We start from the raw sequence: 15,089 nt of genomic DNA on the forward strand, positions 1-15,089 counted from the left end.
TAATTTGCTCTAGATAACGATGTATGCCATAAATGTAAGCATTTTACTCTGAAAGGAAAATTATTACCACTGGCCTTTGTAAGGGATCATTTTAACTCATATGAGAATGTTGTAATGTTGGGGATTCAAACTGTGGTTGGCAAACACTCTCTCAGTGAGCCAGACTAAAGGGTCCAAAAACGTGAATGAAAATCCAGATAAACAAACAAACACAAAAAAGGTTGGCCACAAAGTTTAGTCAAAACATTTCAATGATGGAAATCCAATACATGGAGCATTCTCATCTGAAAACTAATCAAATCTGAAGCTTTAAGGATCCTCTTAAAACGCACAAAGCCTGGCTTTTGCACCACTTAAACACACTGAGGAAATGAAGAAATCACATAAAAGTGCAATAGAGACCTCTAGTGTCCAAAACATAACATAACGTTGTAGTAAGCTAAAATATTTTCCAGCCATATGTACAGTTGTGTTCAAAATTATTCAACCCCCACTGAAATTGATTGTTTTGGTCGGTTTGACATTGATTATGATCATTCAGTCATCCTGCTTACAATTAAATCAAAGAGGCACGTGTAGGTCAGACAAACATTTATAATGAAATAACCACAAATGTCTTTTCTGAGCTCACATCATTATCAGTTTTATTCAACCCCCAAGTGACATTCAATCTTAGTACTTAGTACAACATCCTTTTACAGTTATAACAGCTTTTAAACGTGAAGCATAGCTTGACACAAGTGTCTTGCAGCGATCTACGGGTATCTTCGCCCATTCATCATGGGCAAAAGCCTCCAGTTCAGTCACATTCTTAGGCTTGCACTGCAACTGCTTTCTTTAAGTCCCACCAGAGGTTCTCAATCGGATTTAAGTCTGGTGACTGCGATGGCCACTTCAAAATGTTCCAGCCTTTAATCTGCAACCATGCTCTAGTGGACTTGGAGGTATGCTTGGGATCATTGTCCTGTTGAAAGGTCCAACGTCTTCCAAGCCTCAGGTTTGTGACGGACTGCATCACATTGTCATCCAATATCTCCTGGTACTGAAGAGAATTCATGGTACCTTGCACACGCTGAAGCTTCCCAGTACCTGCAGAAGCAAAACAGCCCCAAAGCATGATTGACCCCCCGCCATGCTTCACAGTAGGCAAGGTGTTCTTTTCTTCATAGGCCTTGTTCTTCCTCCTCCAAACATAGCGTTGATCCATGGGCCCAAACAGTTCTAATTTTGTTTCATCAGTCCACAGAACACTATCCCAAAACTTCTGTGGTTTGTCCACATGACTTTTGGCATACTGCAGTCGACTCTTCTTATTCTTTGGGGACAGCAAGGGGGTGCGCCTGGGAGTTCTGGCATGGAGGCCTTCATTACGCAGGGTGCGCCGTATTGTCTGAGCAGAAACTTCAGTACCCACATCTGACAAATCTTTTCTCAGTTCCTCAGCAGTCACACGGGGACTTTTCTCCACTCTACGCTTCAGGTAGCGCACAGCAGTCGAAGTCAGCATCTTCTTTCTGCCACGACCAGGTAGCGTTTCAACAGTGCCCTTTGCCTTGAATTTGCGAATGATGCTTCCTATGGTGTCTCTTGGTATGTTTAACATCTTTGCAATCTTCTTATAGCCATTGCCCTTCCTGTGAAGAGTAATCACCTGTTCTCTTGTCTTCCTGGACCATTCTCTTGACCTCACCATGTTTGTAACCACACCAGTAAATGTCTAGAAGGAGCTGAGTATCACAGTCATTTTAAAGCTGCCTAATTGGTGCTTATTAGGCTTTATTGCTGCTCCCTGATATCCACAGGTGTTTTCAATACCTGATTGAAAACACTTCATTGAACCTCTGTTCTTCAGAGTGGTAGTCTTTAAGGGGTTGAATAATTATGTCAATGAAGAATTCACAAAAGAAACATTTACTACTGTATTACAAAACTAATTGATGTCATTTTAGTTGCATATGGTTCTTTAAGAAGTCCTTGTAGGATTTCATTCTGAATACAATTACAAATGTACACTAAATTCCCTAAAACCATTTACAGCATTAGGGGTTGAATAATTTTGAACACAACTGTAGTTCTTTCCCAAACTGTTACCACAAAGTCAGAGACACATTGTATTGGATGCCTTTGGATGCACTCAATGAACATATGCTTTACATTGATTGTAGTAGAAGATCTTGAGTGGCCGTCTATAAAGTTCTGAACTAGACCCTGAACACATTTGGAATGAATTAGAATGCTGCACACCCAGACCTCTTCACCTCACCTTACATCAGTACCTGACTTTACTATTATCCTTGTAGATGAAAAAACACAGATCTCCACAAGCACACTCCAAAATCTAGTGGAACATCTTCCCAGCAGAGTGAAGGTTAGAAGAACAGTAAATGTGGACAAAATGTAGAACTGGATGTTCATAAAGCACATACAAATCATGTGGTATTGTGTTTATAAACGTTTGTATATATAGTGTATTTAACAGAGAGAGTGGGAAAACAAAAAAGGGCAATAAAGACCTCTAGTGTCCAAAACATGACATAAGAAATGTAATGTTCTTGCACATCGTATTACTGCATGTCATTGCGTGAGATTTCTAAGATTAATAATATAAAATCAAGAAAGTTGTAAAATTATCAGGAGCTTTACAACCATCAGCTTCTCAACTTGTCCTGAGGCTTTATTTTTAAACTTAGTGAAGATTGTTTTCATTTTGACAGATATCATTGCAGTTACCTCCAAATCTACAATGGTAATTAAAAGAATACTTTTTTTAGTAGCATAATGTTATCTTATATGGATAAATGTTGCTTCTTTTATAAACATGACTTGGATAGGCATCACATTGTTCATTGGTGTGTTCCTGATGTAGGTGCACAGTTGCGGTGGTAGTGTAGATGTTTGGAGTCTTAACTGGGTTTCTTGCTTTAGTAAAATGGTATTCACCCTCCATATGTGAAATGTCTCTTTCTCTGTAATGCCATGCGTTGTTATATTGCGTTTTTGTATAGTATTGATGGTTTCTATAATTGCAACGTGATAGAGGTGCTATTAAGAGGTGGATCAAGTCAGGTAAGTGCCCACTGAAGGCCCAGGTACCAACGGCCCGCCACTGATACATATAGATGAAACAAATTTAATTTTATTTGTATAGCACTTTAATAATGGATATTGTCTCAAAGCAGCATTACAGAAATATTTATATTAAAAATATAAACTTTAATGTCATTCATTTGTCCTTATAAAGTTATCCCTGTTTAAAATACAGCAATTTTCCATTTTAGGTCACACTACTCCAGGCTGTAAGAAACACAGGAAAAACTGAAAGCTTCTCATTCATTGTGGATTCTACAATGCAAAACCTGGTGATTTACATCACAGGAAACTCTCTAGATTACACCCTCACTAGTCCTGCAGGTGTGCAGATTGTGAAATTAACCAGTATACCCTTATTATATTGAGAGAGCACACAGAAACTCATGTAATGTCAATATTACTTAATACTGCACTAAACTCTTATAATGGTGCTGTTATCTAACCCAGGAGTCTCACAGAGCAGCACTGAACTGAATGGGAATTTGGGGATCATTCAGAATGTTGGTAACTTTCATACAGTGCAACCAAATGTTGCAGACCAGACTGGACTGTGGGTCTTGAAAATGAATTCAAACCAACCCTACAGCATCAGAGTTGTTGGTAAAATCATTGTTTTTGCATCCCTGTTCTCTTTTTAGATCTCAGAATTTAAATAAAATGTAGTTAATGAGTCTATTTTTTTTTATATTCACTTTTCAGGTCAAAGTGTGGTTGACTTCCTCTTTGCATTTGTGAATGCTTCTCAAGGTCTTCATACAAGCTATGTTGAATTAAACACCAGGCCTTCAGCAAGTAAATGCACAACTCTTCGAAATTGATAATCCATTAACTACTGTAATTGATTAAATGATTTCAAACTAATGGCTCTTCCTTAATTTTCCATTGATCAGACACCGTCACCTTGTTGCTCACTTTGGTCGGTCTGGACAGTGGGAGTCCTACAGAGGTGTCACTGGTGGAAGCCTCGAGTTCAAACTCTTTTACTGGGACACTAGAAGAGGTAGCTAGTGGACAATACTTGGTGACCTTCACCAGCATCCCAGCAGGAAAGTTCACTGTTCGGGTTTTGGGAAAGCTCAGTTCAACTAAAGCTTCAGACAGCACCTTTCAGAGACAGACACCAACTCAGTTCCAAACATCAAATTTGACTATTACGGTAAGTTTTAATCCATTAATTTATTATTATTATTATTATTATTATTTTTATTATTATTATTATTATTATTATTATTATTATTATTATTGTTGTTGTTGTTGTTGTTATTGTTATATGTTATAGTAATAGCAACATTTGATTACAATTTAAAAAAAATAAAATGTGCAAAGGTAAATGTATTTCTGACAAATTTAGCTACAATAATTAGTTATAATTTAGAAAGCGAATGTATGTATTGATAAGGTCACAATTGTTATTCTCTAAAACCAAGAACCAGGCTATAAAATTGAGGAATCTTTCTAGAGACTTCAACGATTAAATTGTTTTGTGGCATAGATTTATGCACAGGGTACTAGCCCTAAATTTCTAAGGTTGTAAGTATTCAAGAAAGCACAGTAATTCCATACTTTTAAAGCAGGAGATGTTCAGGCCTTTTTCTAAATCATGGTAGTGACAATGATCCTTATTGCCACTCCTTTATTAATGTACAATAATAATAATAATAATAATAAGAAAACATACAATGGAATTTAAATATGGCTCCAATAAAATGTCTATAATAATAATAATAATGAGGATAATAATAATAATAATAATAATAATAATAATAATAATAATAATAATAATAATAATAATACATATGTAAATGTTTTTATGTCAATTATCATGGTAAAATTGACTTTCTTCCTACAATCTGACAGACTCAACCTGTTGGAACAGTGGCACCGGGAAAACAATTGACTCTGCCTTTCACAGTCACCACCACAGGCTCTGGAAAAAGCCTTAATATCGGCATCAGCAATGATAGAAATTTTGCCGCTAGCTTTAACACGTCCTTAACCCTCGATACTGGAGGCAGTGCAAATGGCACAGTAACTCTGACTGTTCCTGAAACTACTTCCTCTGGAACTGATGTCACTGTGATAATTGAAGCTGAAGTTCCAAATGGAAGCGATTTCAATTACGCCTGCTGCGCATTGCTATTGTTGCTCCGGTAATTACTTACGTTACATTCAACTTCTCTTAATCCTGACAATAAACTGGCAAAGGTTCTGCCAAAATATACATTACAGATTCTTACCTTTGCTCCATTGTTTATTACATGTTAATTACATGTCCCTTTGCCAAAATGATTGTTTAATTTACTGTATGTTAAAACAATTGTGTGTGTGTGTTGTGTGTGTGTGTGTGTGTGTGTGTGAGAGAGATCGTTACATATAAGTCATTAGAGACCTCGTGTTGAAATATAACTGTTTCTCTACTTCTTAAAGGTAACCGATATTTTTCCACCGATATGTGAGGCAGTTAGCATATATAGCAACTGCTCAGGAAACTGCAGCTTCTCCTCATGGTACCTCACTGCCAACATCACTGATTGGTCAGGTGTTCAGAAAGTGAGAACTCTGAAGGGAAACGGCAACCTCGACACCACCAGTGTTCTCAATGCCACTGGCGTGAACGTCACGACGGCAGTCTACAGCGCCTCTTGCTGCTACCAAGACTTGGAATTAGTTGCGGTGGATACAGTGGGAAATGTTGCAACCTGCTTCAAATCTGCCTCACCAAGCATCCTGAGTTATGGTGCAGAATTTTGCTTGTTTTTACCCATCTGTTTTTGGCTTAACGTAGGAGTCTCATTTTACCGATTCATGCAGCTCTAAGAAGAAAATCAGTTTATTAGAATACAAAAATCAATATATATGGGTTTACATTATATCTGCTTTATACAGACCTAAAAATATAAATCAAACAAAATCATATAGTAATTTGTCTTCTAAATATATTAGAGTTTTACTGACAGCTCTTTGGCTGAATGTTATGTAAATAATTGAAAAAGATTTTTAAATTTAGTAAGATTTAGTACATTTTGAAATATAACTGCATTGTTAGGTAATGTCTTGCATAATCAAAGCATTCATCAATCACTATTACAGTGTAGTATGCATAGACTAAACTTGGGGTTCTATTGTTATTTCTCTTTCTACAACTTGAATTTAATTATTACATTATACAAACAACAATGTTTTGTTTTTCCTGTGTTCTCTAAACTATACATTGATTACTATTGATTGCTTTGGTAAACTTTTTTGATTTGATAAGCTTTGATTTCTTTTTTCAATGCATTTAAACTAAATAATAGGTTTATTTCCAGGATTAATTTGGAGAAAATTTTGAATTGTTCAGCAGGATTATAAGCTTTTTTTTAAATATATTTTATTTGTCTGTTTGTTTGTTTATTTGTTTTTTTACTTTTGATGTGTTTGCCACCATCATTCTCAAATACCGTTTGGGGAAATAGCTAGTAGAATTTAAATCTATTGGAAGTTAAATTGAAATGTAAATACGATAACAGAGTGAAGGGATAAATAATAATTTAATATAATAATTTATTTTATTTTTATTTTAATCTATTCACATTTTATTAAACACATGCAAGTAAAAATTATACAAACAAAAGGGGTAATCCAAAGGCAAAATCGGGAGAAAGACAAGAATATCCAAAAGCCAGAGAGATCAGTCAGAGAGCAAACAAAACTGAAGGCAAAAGATGGTATAAACATATCAATAGTCTGAAGCACACAATAAACAGGCTTGGTACGCAAGGACACTGCAATACTTTGCTAGGGTGAGCATGGCTTAAGAATGCTGTAATAGGAAGTGTGTTTTAACCTGTGTGTTCAATATTCAGGCGATGTCTCCCTCTGCTGTTGTGGTGGTTACATTGTGGATGGATTTCGTTACAGAATCCCCTCTTTCTGGAATTTCTTTAGGGATTTGTCTGCTGCAGGATTGCCCCCGAGGTTGGGTTACCGGTCAATTGGGGTGTATACTGAGAGAGAGAGGAGGTTGGATGGTGTGGAGATGGTGACCAGGAAGTGGATAGGATTAGTAAAGAGGACGTGAGAGCAGCAATTAAGAGGATTAAGAGTGGAAAGTCAGTAGGACCAGATGACATACCGGTAGAAGCAAGGAGATGTTTAGGAGAGATGGCAGTGAAGTTTTTAACCAGGTTGTTCAACAAGATTTTGGAAGGTGAGAGGATGCCTGATGAATGGAGAAGGAGTGTGCTGGTACCGATCTTTAGCGAATAATGGTGATGTGCAGACCTGCAGTAACTATAGGGGAATAAAGTTGATCAGTCACACCATGAATTTATGGGAAAGAGTAGTGGAAGCCGGGCTGAGAGAAGAGGTGATCATCTGTGAGTAACAGTATGGTTTCATGCCGAGGAAAAGCACCACTTTGAGAATATTGATGGAGAAGTATAGAGAAGGTCAGAAGGAGTTGCATTGTGTGTTTGTAGCTTTAGAGAAAGCATACGACAGGGTGCCAAGAAAGGAGTTGTGGTATTGTATGAGGAAGTCAGGTGTGTAAGAGAAGTATGTGAGGGTGGTGTAGGACATGTATAGGACAGTGTGACAGCAGTGAAGTGTGCAGTAGGAACGACAGACTGGTTCAAGGTGGAGGTTGGACTGCATCAAGGATCGGCCTTTCTTGTTTGCAGTGATGATGGACAGATTGACAGATGAGGTCCGACGGGAGTCTCCCTGGACTATGATGTTTTCTAATGATATTGTGATTTGTGGTAAGATTAGGGAGCAGGTTGAGAAGAGCCTGGAGAGGTGAAGGTATGCACTGAAGAGAAGGGGAATGAAAGTCAGTAGGAGCAAGACAGAGTACATGTGTGTGAATGAGAGGGAGGACAGTGGAGTGGTGCAGTTGTAGTGAGAAGAGGTGGAGAAGGTGGAGGAGTTTAGGTACCTAGGGTCAACAGTGCAAAGTAATGGAGAGTGTGTTAGAGAAGTACATTTGGCATGTGCAGAGGAGGGACATGGGGTATATCGGTAGGTGAATGTTGAGGATGGAGCTGCCAGAAAATAGGGAGGCCAAGGCAGAGTTTATGGATGTGGTGAGGTTAGACATGCAGGTAGTTGGTTTAAAAGAGGCAGATGTAAAGGATGTCGGGTATGGAGATGGATGATCTGCTGTGGCGACCCCTAATGGGAGAAGCTGAAAGAAGAAGAAGACTGTGAACTTTAACACAGCCTTAGCTTTCAACTATACCTTTGACTTTCTGGCACTCACTGAAGCCTGCATATCCCTACAGAACACAGCTACACCAGCTGCTCTGTGTTCTGCCCCTGCTTCCTCTTACTTGCCAAGAGAAACTGGTAGAGGTGGTGGAACAGGTTTAATGTTGTTACAAAGATGGTGTTAAACACCTCTCCTTTTGTCTCATATAACATCTTCTTCTGAATTCCATGCAGATTCAGTTACCACTTTAATTAGCCTTATCATTGTCATCTACCGGCCTCCTGGTCTCCTTGGAAACTTCCTAGAAGAGATGGACACACTCCTCAGTACTTTCCCTTCTGACATCACCCCTCTGATAGTTCTTGGTGACTTCAACCTCCTATCTGACAAACTTCAGTCATCTTGCCTCCTAGCTTTTCTGAATACCTTCTCCTTGACATTTAACACCTGCCCTCCCACACACAACAGAGGAAATGACCTGGACCTGGTTTACACTCGCCCTATCCCAGCTACAGGCATGACTGCTTCCCCACTACCAACCCCTACCTACCTAAAAACAATTTCCAACATCTCTCTCTTATCCGTCCTAAATTCCCCTCCAGCTCTTCCTCCTCTGTAGCTTCCTGTACTCTTTTATCTCTTCCCAAACCTGACTCCTTTGCCACTGACATGTTAATCTCCTCTTTTTCCTTAACCATGGACCTCCTCTGCTCCCTGACCACTAAACCCAAGAAGACTTCTTGTCCCACTCCCTTGCTGTCGGAAGCTTTGCACAGCAATTGGCAAGAATTTAGATCAGCAGAGAGTAATTGGAAAAAACGCAGACTTTGCATCTTACCGTGCCCTCCTCATCAAAATTTTTTTGGATGCGACTTCTGCTAAGACTGCCTTCTACAAGAAAAAGCTCAAGGCCTCTGCACAAGATCCTCGTAAACTCCACAACATCTTCTCTTCACTACTCAAACCCCCCTGCTCCACCTGCTCCACCCTCCCTGGCTGTTGAAAACTTTGACTCTTTCTATGATAAAAAGGTTAGGGAAATCTGCCAGACCTTCACTTCCTCCCCAACAGTGACTACACTACACAGCCAGGAATCACCTACTCCTTTGTTGTTAAGCTTCTCAACCATAGTAGAAGATGAGATATTGCAAGTATACTTGCACAAAGTGCTTGCAATAGATTGGCATTAGCAGTCTCTAGGTACCTGTTCTAGGTACGCTGCTACCATCTCTCCCTGATAAGATGCGAGTGACTCAAGCCATTTTTTTTCTCCACTGGATTAGCTTCAAGCGAAGTATTATGTAACATAGTTGAATTACCAGGTTGTTTCGAAATCCATTCATGGTTTATTAAACACATACAAGTAAAAATAATGCAAAGAAAGAGGGTAATCCAAAGACAGAGTTGGAAAACAGGCAAGAGTAGCCAAAAGCCAAGAGATCATTTAGCAAACAAACAAAACCGGAAGTGAACGAAAGGCAAGACGAGTAGACAGTATATACTTAACAATGGTCTAGACATGAACACTCAAAAAATAAAATTTACTGTTAAATTTACTTAAATGTAACGTACAATAAAATTTTATGTTCACTAAATGAACGTGAATAAATCATGTAGAATTTTCTATAAGGTCAACTACTTAGCTTTTAATAGATTCACTCACATCAAAATAACATAACACATTCAAACTCTCACATGCTTCTGGAAAAATCATCGCCGATTGTGCAAGATTAAAGCAAAGCCAGGCTTAGGGAATTCACCTGTTTTTGTGCACTTATGAGAAGGTAAGAGCAAATCCTTTGTTATACACTTTTGAAATAAATTAAAATGCAAATCTTTGTTATACAATTTTTAATTTGTAATAAGAAAATTACATTTTATTTTATTTTTTTAATTACAACTAGAATGAACTGTAGTACCTGGTAATGTTTAAACTTAAAATTATTTAGAAACAAACCAGTATAAAATGACCATAAAATCTGAAACAGAAATACTGCAGGTAAAAAAGGTTACATTTTCATGGATTTTCAACTGTATTATAGCACCCTACCTCAAATAATTAGAACTGTCCCTTAAAAAGTAAGTGAACTTAAGCACTTTAACAAAGGGATGCTTGGCTAATATTCACAATTATACAATTTATATTATACAAAAGGTACATTACCCAGTTCACAGAGTACAGTCACCCCCTCTAGAATGACCACCACATCCCCTGGGGAATCATTAAGCTCAGCACCTTCATGTGGAATAACAGATGCTAAAGAGGGTCTCATCCATGGTTGTGTGTCTGCTTACATCGTCTGCCTATTTAAAAAAAAAGTAATTTCAAACCCTGATGTTAATTACATCCCACCTTCATTGAATCTCTTTTCATAACATGTTATAAGCATATTAATGTACAACAGCTAAAATTTAAAAACATATATCCAGATCTTTGAAATGCCCCTCTCATACATATTTCAAACTGATGTGACAAGGAAACACCTTAAATTATTTTAAGACTATTCCCTTACTAAAGGTATACCAACATACCATGTATTCCTTCACTAGCTTCTACGGATCTTTATCCAAGTACACACAAAGTCTCTTTAGGATGCATTCACGTCCAATTTCAATGTTATCGTTCTGCAAACTAGAGAATAAACACGTAAAATTCTCCATGGAAGTGCAAAATGAAATTATATAACTAGTTTAAACAGACCATATTTCTTCACTCTAAACCTATCAAGGATGCAATTTCTGGAAAAAGAACCTTGACGCTAGTTTCTTCCCATAGAAATTCAATTAACTAAGATTTCACAATATGTTTAGACATACATGTTTTGTAAAAATATCACGTTTTTCGGACCCCCTTTTAGATATTCTAATTCATTATTTATTTTTTTAATATTTAGGACAACAAGTAAATGAACCCAAATATGTTTAATTGATTTAGAGAAACCACAAGACCTAAGATTGAATATCTTTTACACTAGTATATGAAACATTGAGATCCAGCTAGTGCTAGACGCTATGACTTGATAGCACACACAGACAGCATGTGTAGTTTATCTCTTAATGAAGAGATTTTGTGAAGGTCACATTTAGAGCTGCTTCTAAACTTTTTAAACACCTTTCTTGCTATATGCCTTGATTAGATTTGCAGAGTGAACATCCAGCAGGAAGAAAGACTGCAAATTGACTGGAGTGATCCTTTTGAATTCTGCACACACGTATTAATAAAATGTTTTAAACATAACCCATGTATTAATAAGTGAATGCACAATTACAACTGATGAATTGTGACTATCAGCAAATAATCAGTTTATGAGTCTGTTCATTGTATTCTAAATCCTCTAACAAAAAGGAGTATGTTGTTTCACTTACCTCATGCACACTGAAGAGTGCTGGCCATCTTGTTTTAAAATCTGCTTTCATCTCTAAACACTTTTTGCCAAAATCATTCAAATCAAAATCATTGTTACATTGTTACATTGTTACTATTTTAATTATTATCAGTAATGGATATGTATACATACACTTCAACCAGCTGTTAGACATGTCCTGTGTTGGTACTGAACTTGATCTGAACTTGATCTTATCTGGTGTTTATTCACAATGTACCAACACTGAGAGCAGGTCACACAAGTATTTCTCAACTGCACTAATGCACAGCTCAGACCTACACTGTTAAAAATGTTTCCGTTAAAAAACAGTAAAGAACTGGCAGCACGGTTGCCAGCAACTTACTGTAAAATTACCAGTGTCTTAATGTTGGTGAAATTTACAGTTGGCTACTGTTTTTGCAAATACAACATAACACTGTTTAAATGTACTCTTTAACAGAAGTAAATCAGCTTTAGAGAGTTGTTTCAAAACATCATTTCTTTATTAAACTGTCTTAGTATAAAACCTAAACAACATTAAAGAAAATAACACAGATTCTTATTTATAGAACATTTATATAAAATAAAAACAATGGTGAACCAGAAGCCCAAAGCTTTTTACATGTATGGAAATACATCTAAATGTAAAAAATAATTTACTCTGGAAAGAAAGACAAAGTGAATGACAGAAAACACCCAAGTATATACAGTATTTTTGAGTGAATATGCATGTGTGTGATGTGTGTGTTGTGAGTGTGTGTATGCGATGTTTGTGTGTGGTCTGTGTTGTGTATTACTTATATAAAGTCCCACTTAAAATCTATTAATTTTTTAAGTAGACTGGAGACACGTCCGCTTTGATACTCCTACAGCCTTGTGCTCTTTTCCGGATTTATCCTGATTAACCGCCCGAAAAACAAATGTGTGTGTTTAGAACTAGTGGAGGGGAAATGATTACTCACAGAGAACATGTAGCAAAGAATATTCTTGTATAAAGAACAGTTTCAAGCTACAGCACGCAGATCTTTTGGGCAAAAACACAATAACACCGATAATTAAGTTTTTTCTAACACTGGAGGCTTCACGAATTTCAGAAAAGCAGCGGAAAACACCAGTAATTTTAGTGTGATACAAAGACAATGTGATTTCAGTGCAATGGAGTTTAAAAAATTAACTTTACAGAAGGATTATCAAATATTTTGCTGAATGAAACTCACTGCAGTTTACAAAAATACTGTACGGTAATGTTTTATTTTCTCTGAGTAATAAATACAGCAAAATGCCTTTATATTTTGTCTACATCATTTTACAACAACAATAAAACAGTAATGTACTGCTTTTGAACACAACATTATTATACTGTTGAAATTCTGCCGTAAATTAACTGCAATTTCTAACAGTGTACACTGTAACATAAACACATAAATAGTATGTATTAACAAATTGACAAGGTATATTTGGTGACTATTCTAATTATAGCTATTCTATTTCTGCTTAACTTATTAGATTTTTTTGTATATAGTTCAGCCTCCGTGTGTTGTTTCTTTTACCAAAATGTTAATATTTTTGTATGTTTACTCATATCAATTCCTGTTCTTTATATTTAATTTCCCTTTCTCTTATTTTTATCATGTAAATCATTGTGGCTATTTTACTTTGGCTTTACAGCTGGTGAACTTTTAATACAGTCTTATTTCAAAATCATTCCATTTTCATTACGGTTCTTTTTTTTTTCTAACAAGCAGAATCACTTGTGCAATGTCTCTCCATTTCCTGTTGAGCCGAGTGTGCAAGATTCACTTCTACCACATGTGTAGTTTAGACAAGCGACAGTTAATCTGACTACTGCCCTGTTATGGGCAAAACAAAGGAGAGCAACAGTAAACAACAAAATTAATTTTTTGAGTGATATGTTTCATGTTTTACAAAAATATGCATTTTAAAAATATTACAAAACCAACACATTTGTGCAAAGAATGGTGAGCACTTATGTTTCAAAGTCGACTTTGCTGAAGTGCAACCTTTTAATGTAAATTTACTTAGAATGTAATCAATCATGGAACGTATTTCCATGTGATTCAATGGCTCCCTTTCAGCATTAAGCAATTTTGTTTGGCCAACTTGTTTAACTGTATTGTTAGTTCCCTGGTGGTCTAGTGGTTAGGATGCGGTGTTCTCAGCGCTGCGGCCCGGGTTCGATGCCCGGGTTCGATTCCCGGGCCAAGGAACCATCCCCAGCCATTAGAGTTGCACAAGCCAGTGCGGTCTAAGTGCCGGGCCCAACCCTGGATAAATGGGGAGGGTTGCGTTAGGAAGGGCATCCAGCGTACAAAATATGTGCCAAATTGAACATGCGGATCATGAATACGAATGATCCGCTATGGCGACCCCTAATGGGAGAAGCCGAAAGAAAGACAGACAGTTTTAATGACGTAATTCAACTTTAATCATCCCAAATAAATTAAGTACAACTAAACATGAATTTAAAAAGTTGAATCAACTCCAATAAATTGTGTTACCCAGCTAAAGTATATTAAGTTGGAAAGAAACCACTAAAAGGCAACAATGGGCAAGTGAGCATCAGAACTGGACCACAGAGCAATTGAAGAATGTGGCCTGGTCTGATGATCACGTGGATGGCTGGGTGTGTGTAAGTGTGTCACTTACCTGGGGAACAAATAGTACCAGGATGCACTATGGGAAGAAGGCAAGCTGACATAGGTAGTGTGATGCATTGGTCAATGTTCTGCTTGGAGACCATGTACACCCTTTCATGAAAGAGGCACTCTCTGATAGCTGTGGCCTCTTTCAGCAGGATAAGGTGCCCTGCCACAAAGCATACATGGTTCAGGGAAGGATTGAAGAGCACAACAAAGAGTTTGAGGTGTTGGCTTGGCCTGCAAATTTCCCAGATCTTAATCCAGTTGAGCATCTGTGTGATGTGATGGACAAACAAGTCACTACTTACAGTCACAACTTAACTTAAAGAGCATGCTGAAAACCATCTTGGTGCCTGGTACCCTAGCACACCTTCAGGGTTCTAGAGGAGTCCATGCCTCGATGGGTCAAGGCTGTTTTGGCAGCAAAATAAGGACCAACTATTTATTATAATTACAAATTTAAATTTTTGCATGAAATATTTTGCATGATGTGCTGTAATTAGTAGATTTCTTGAATATTATTTGTATTCAAATATTTAGAAAGGAATTGTTTTGTTTTTATTTAATATCAGTATGTATAATATCAGATATTTACTGGAGATTGCATGCAGTGGCAGAACACAAGGTTGATTTATGATGGTTCAGTGAGTGAATGAATGGTGTGGGTGTTTCTGCAAACAACTTACCCGTTTTATCTGTTCCATCACCACAGATGTACTTTCAGTTTTTGTTTGTGTTCCATATACTTTTGCCAATGCCAAAGTATTGGCAAATGTAAAAAGT

This window comes from Silurus meridionalis, chromosome 2 (assembly GCF_014805685.1).
Source record: "Silurus meridionalis isolate SWU-2019-XX chromosome 2, ASM1480568v1, whole genome shotgun sequence".
In the NCBI taxonomy this organism is placed as follows: Eukaryota; Metazoa; Chordata; class Actinopteri; order Siluriformes; family Siluridae; genus Silurus; species Silurus meridionalis.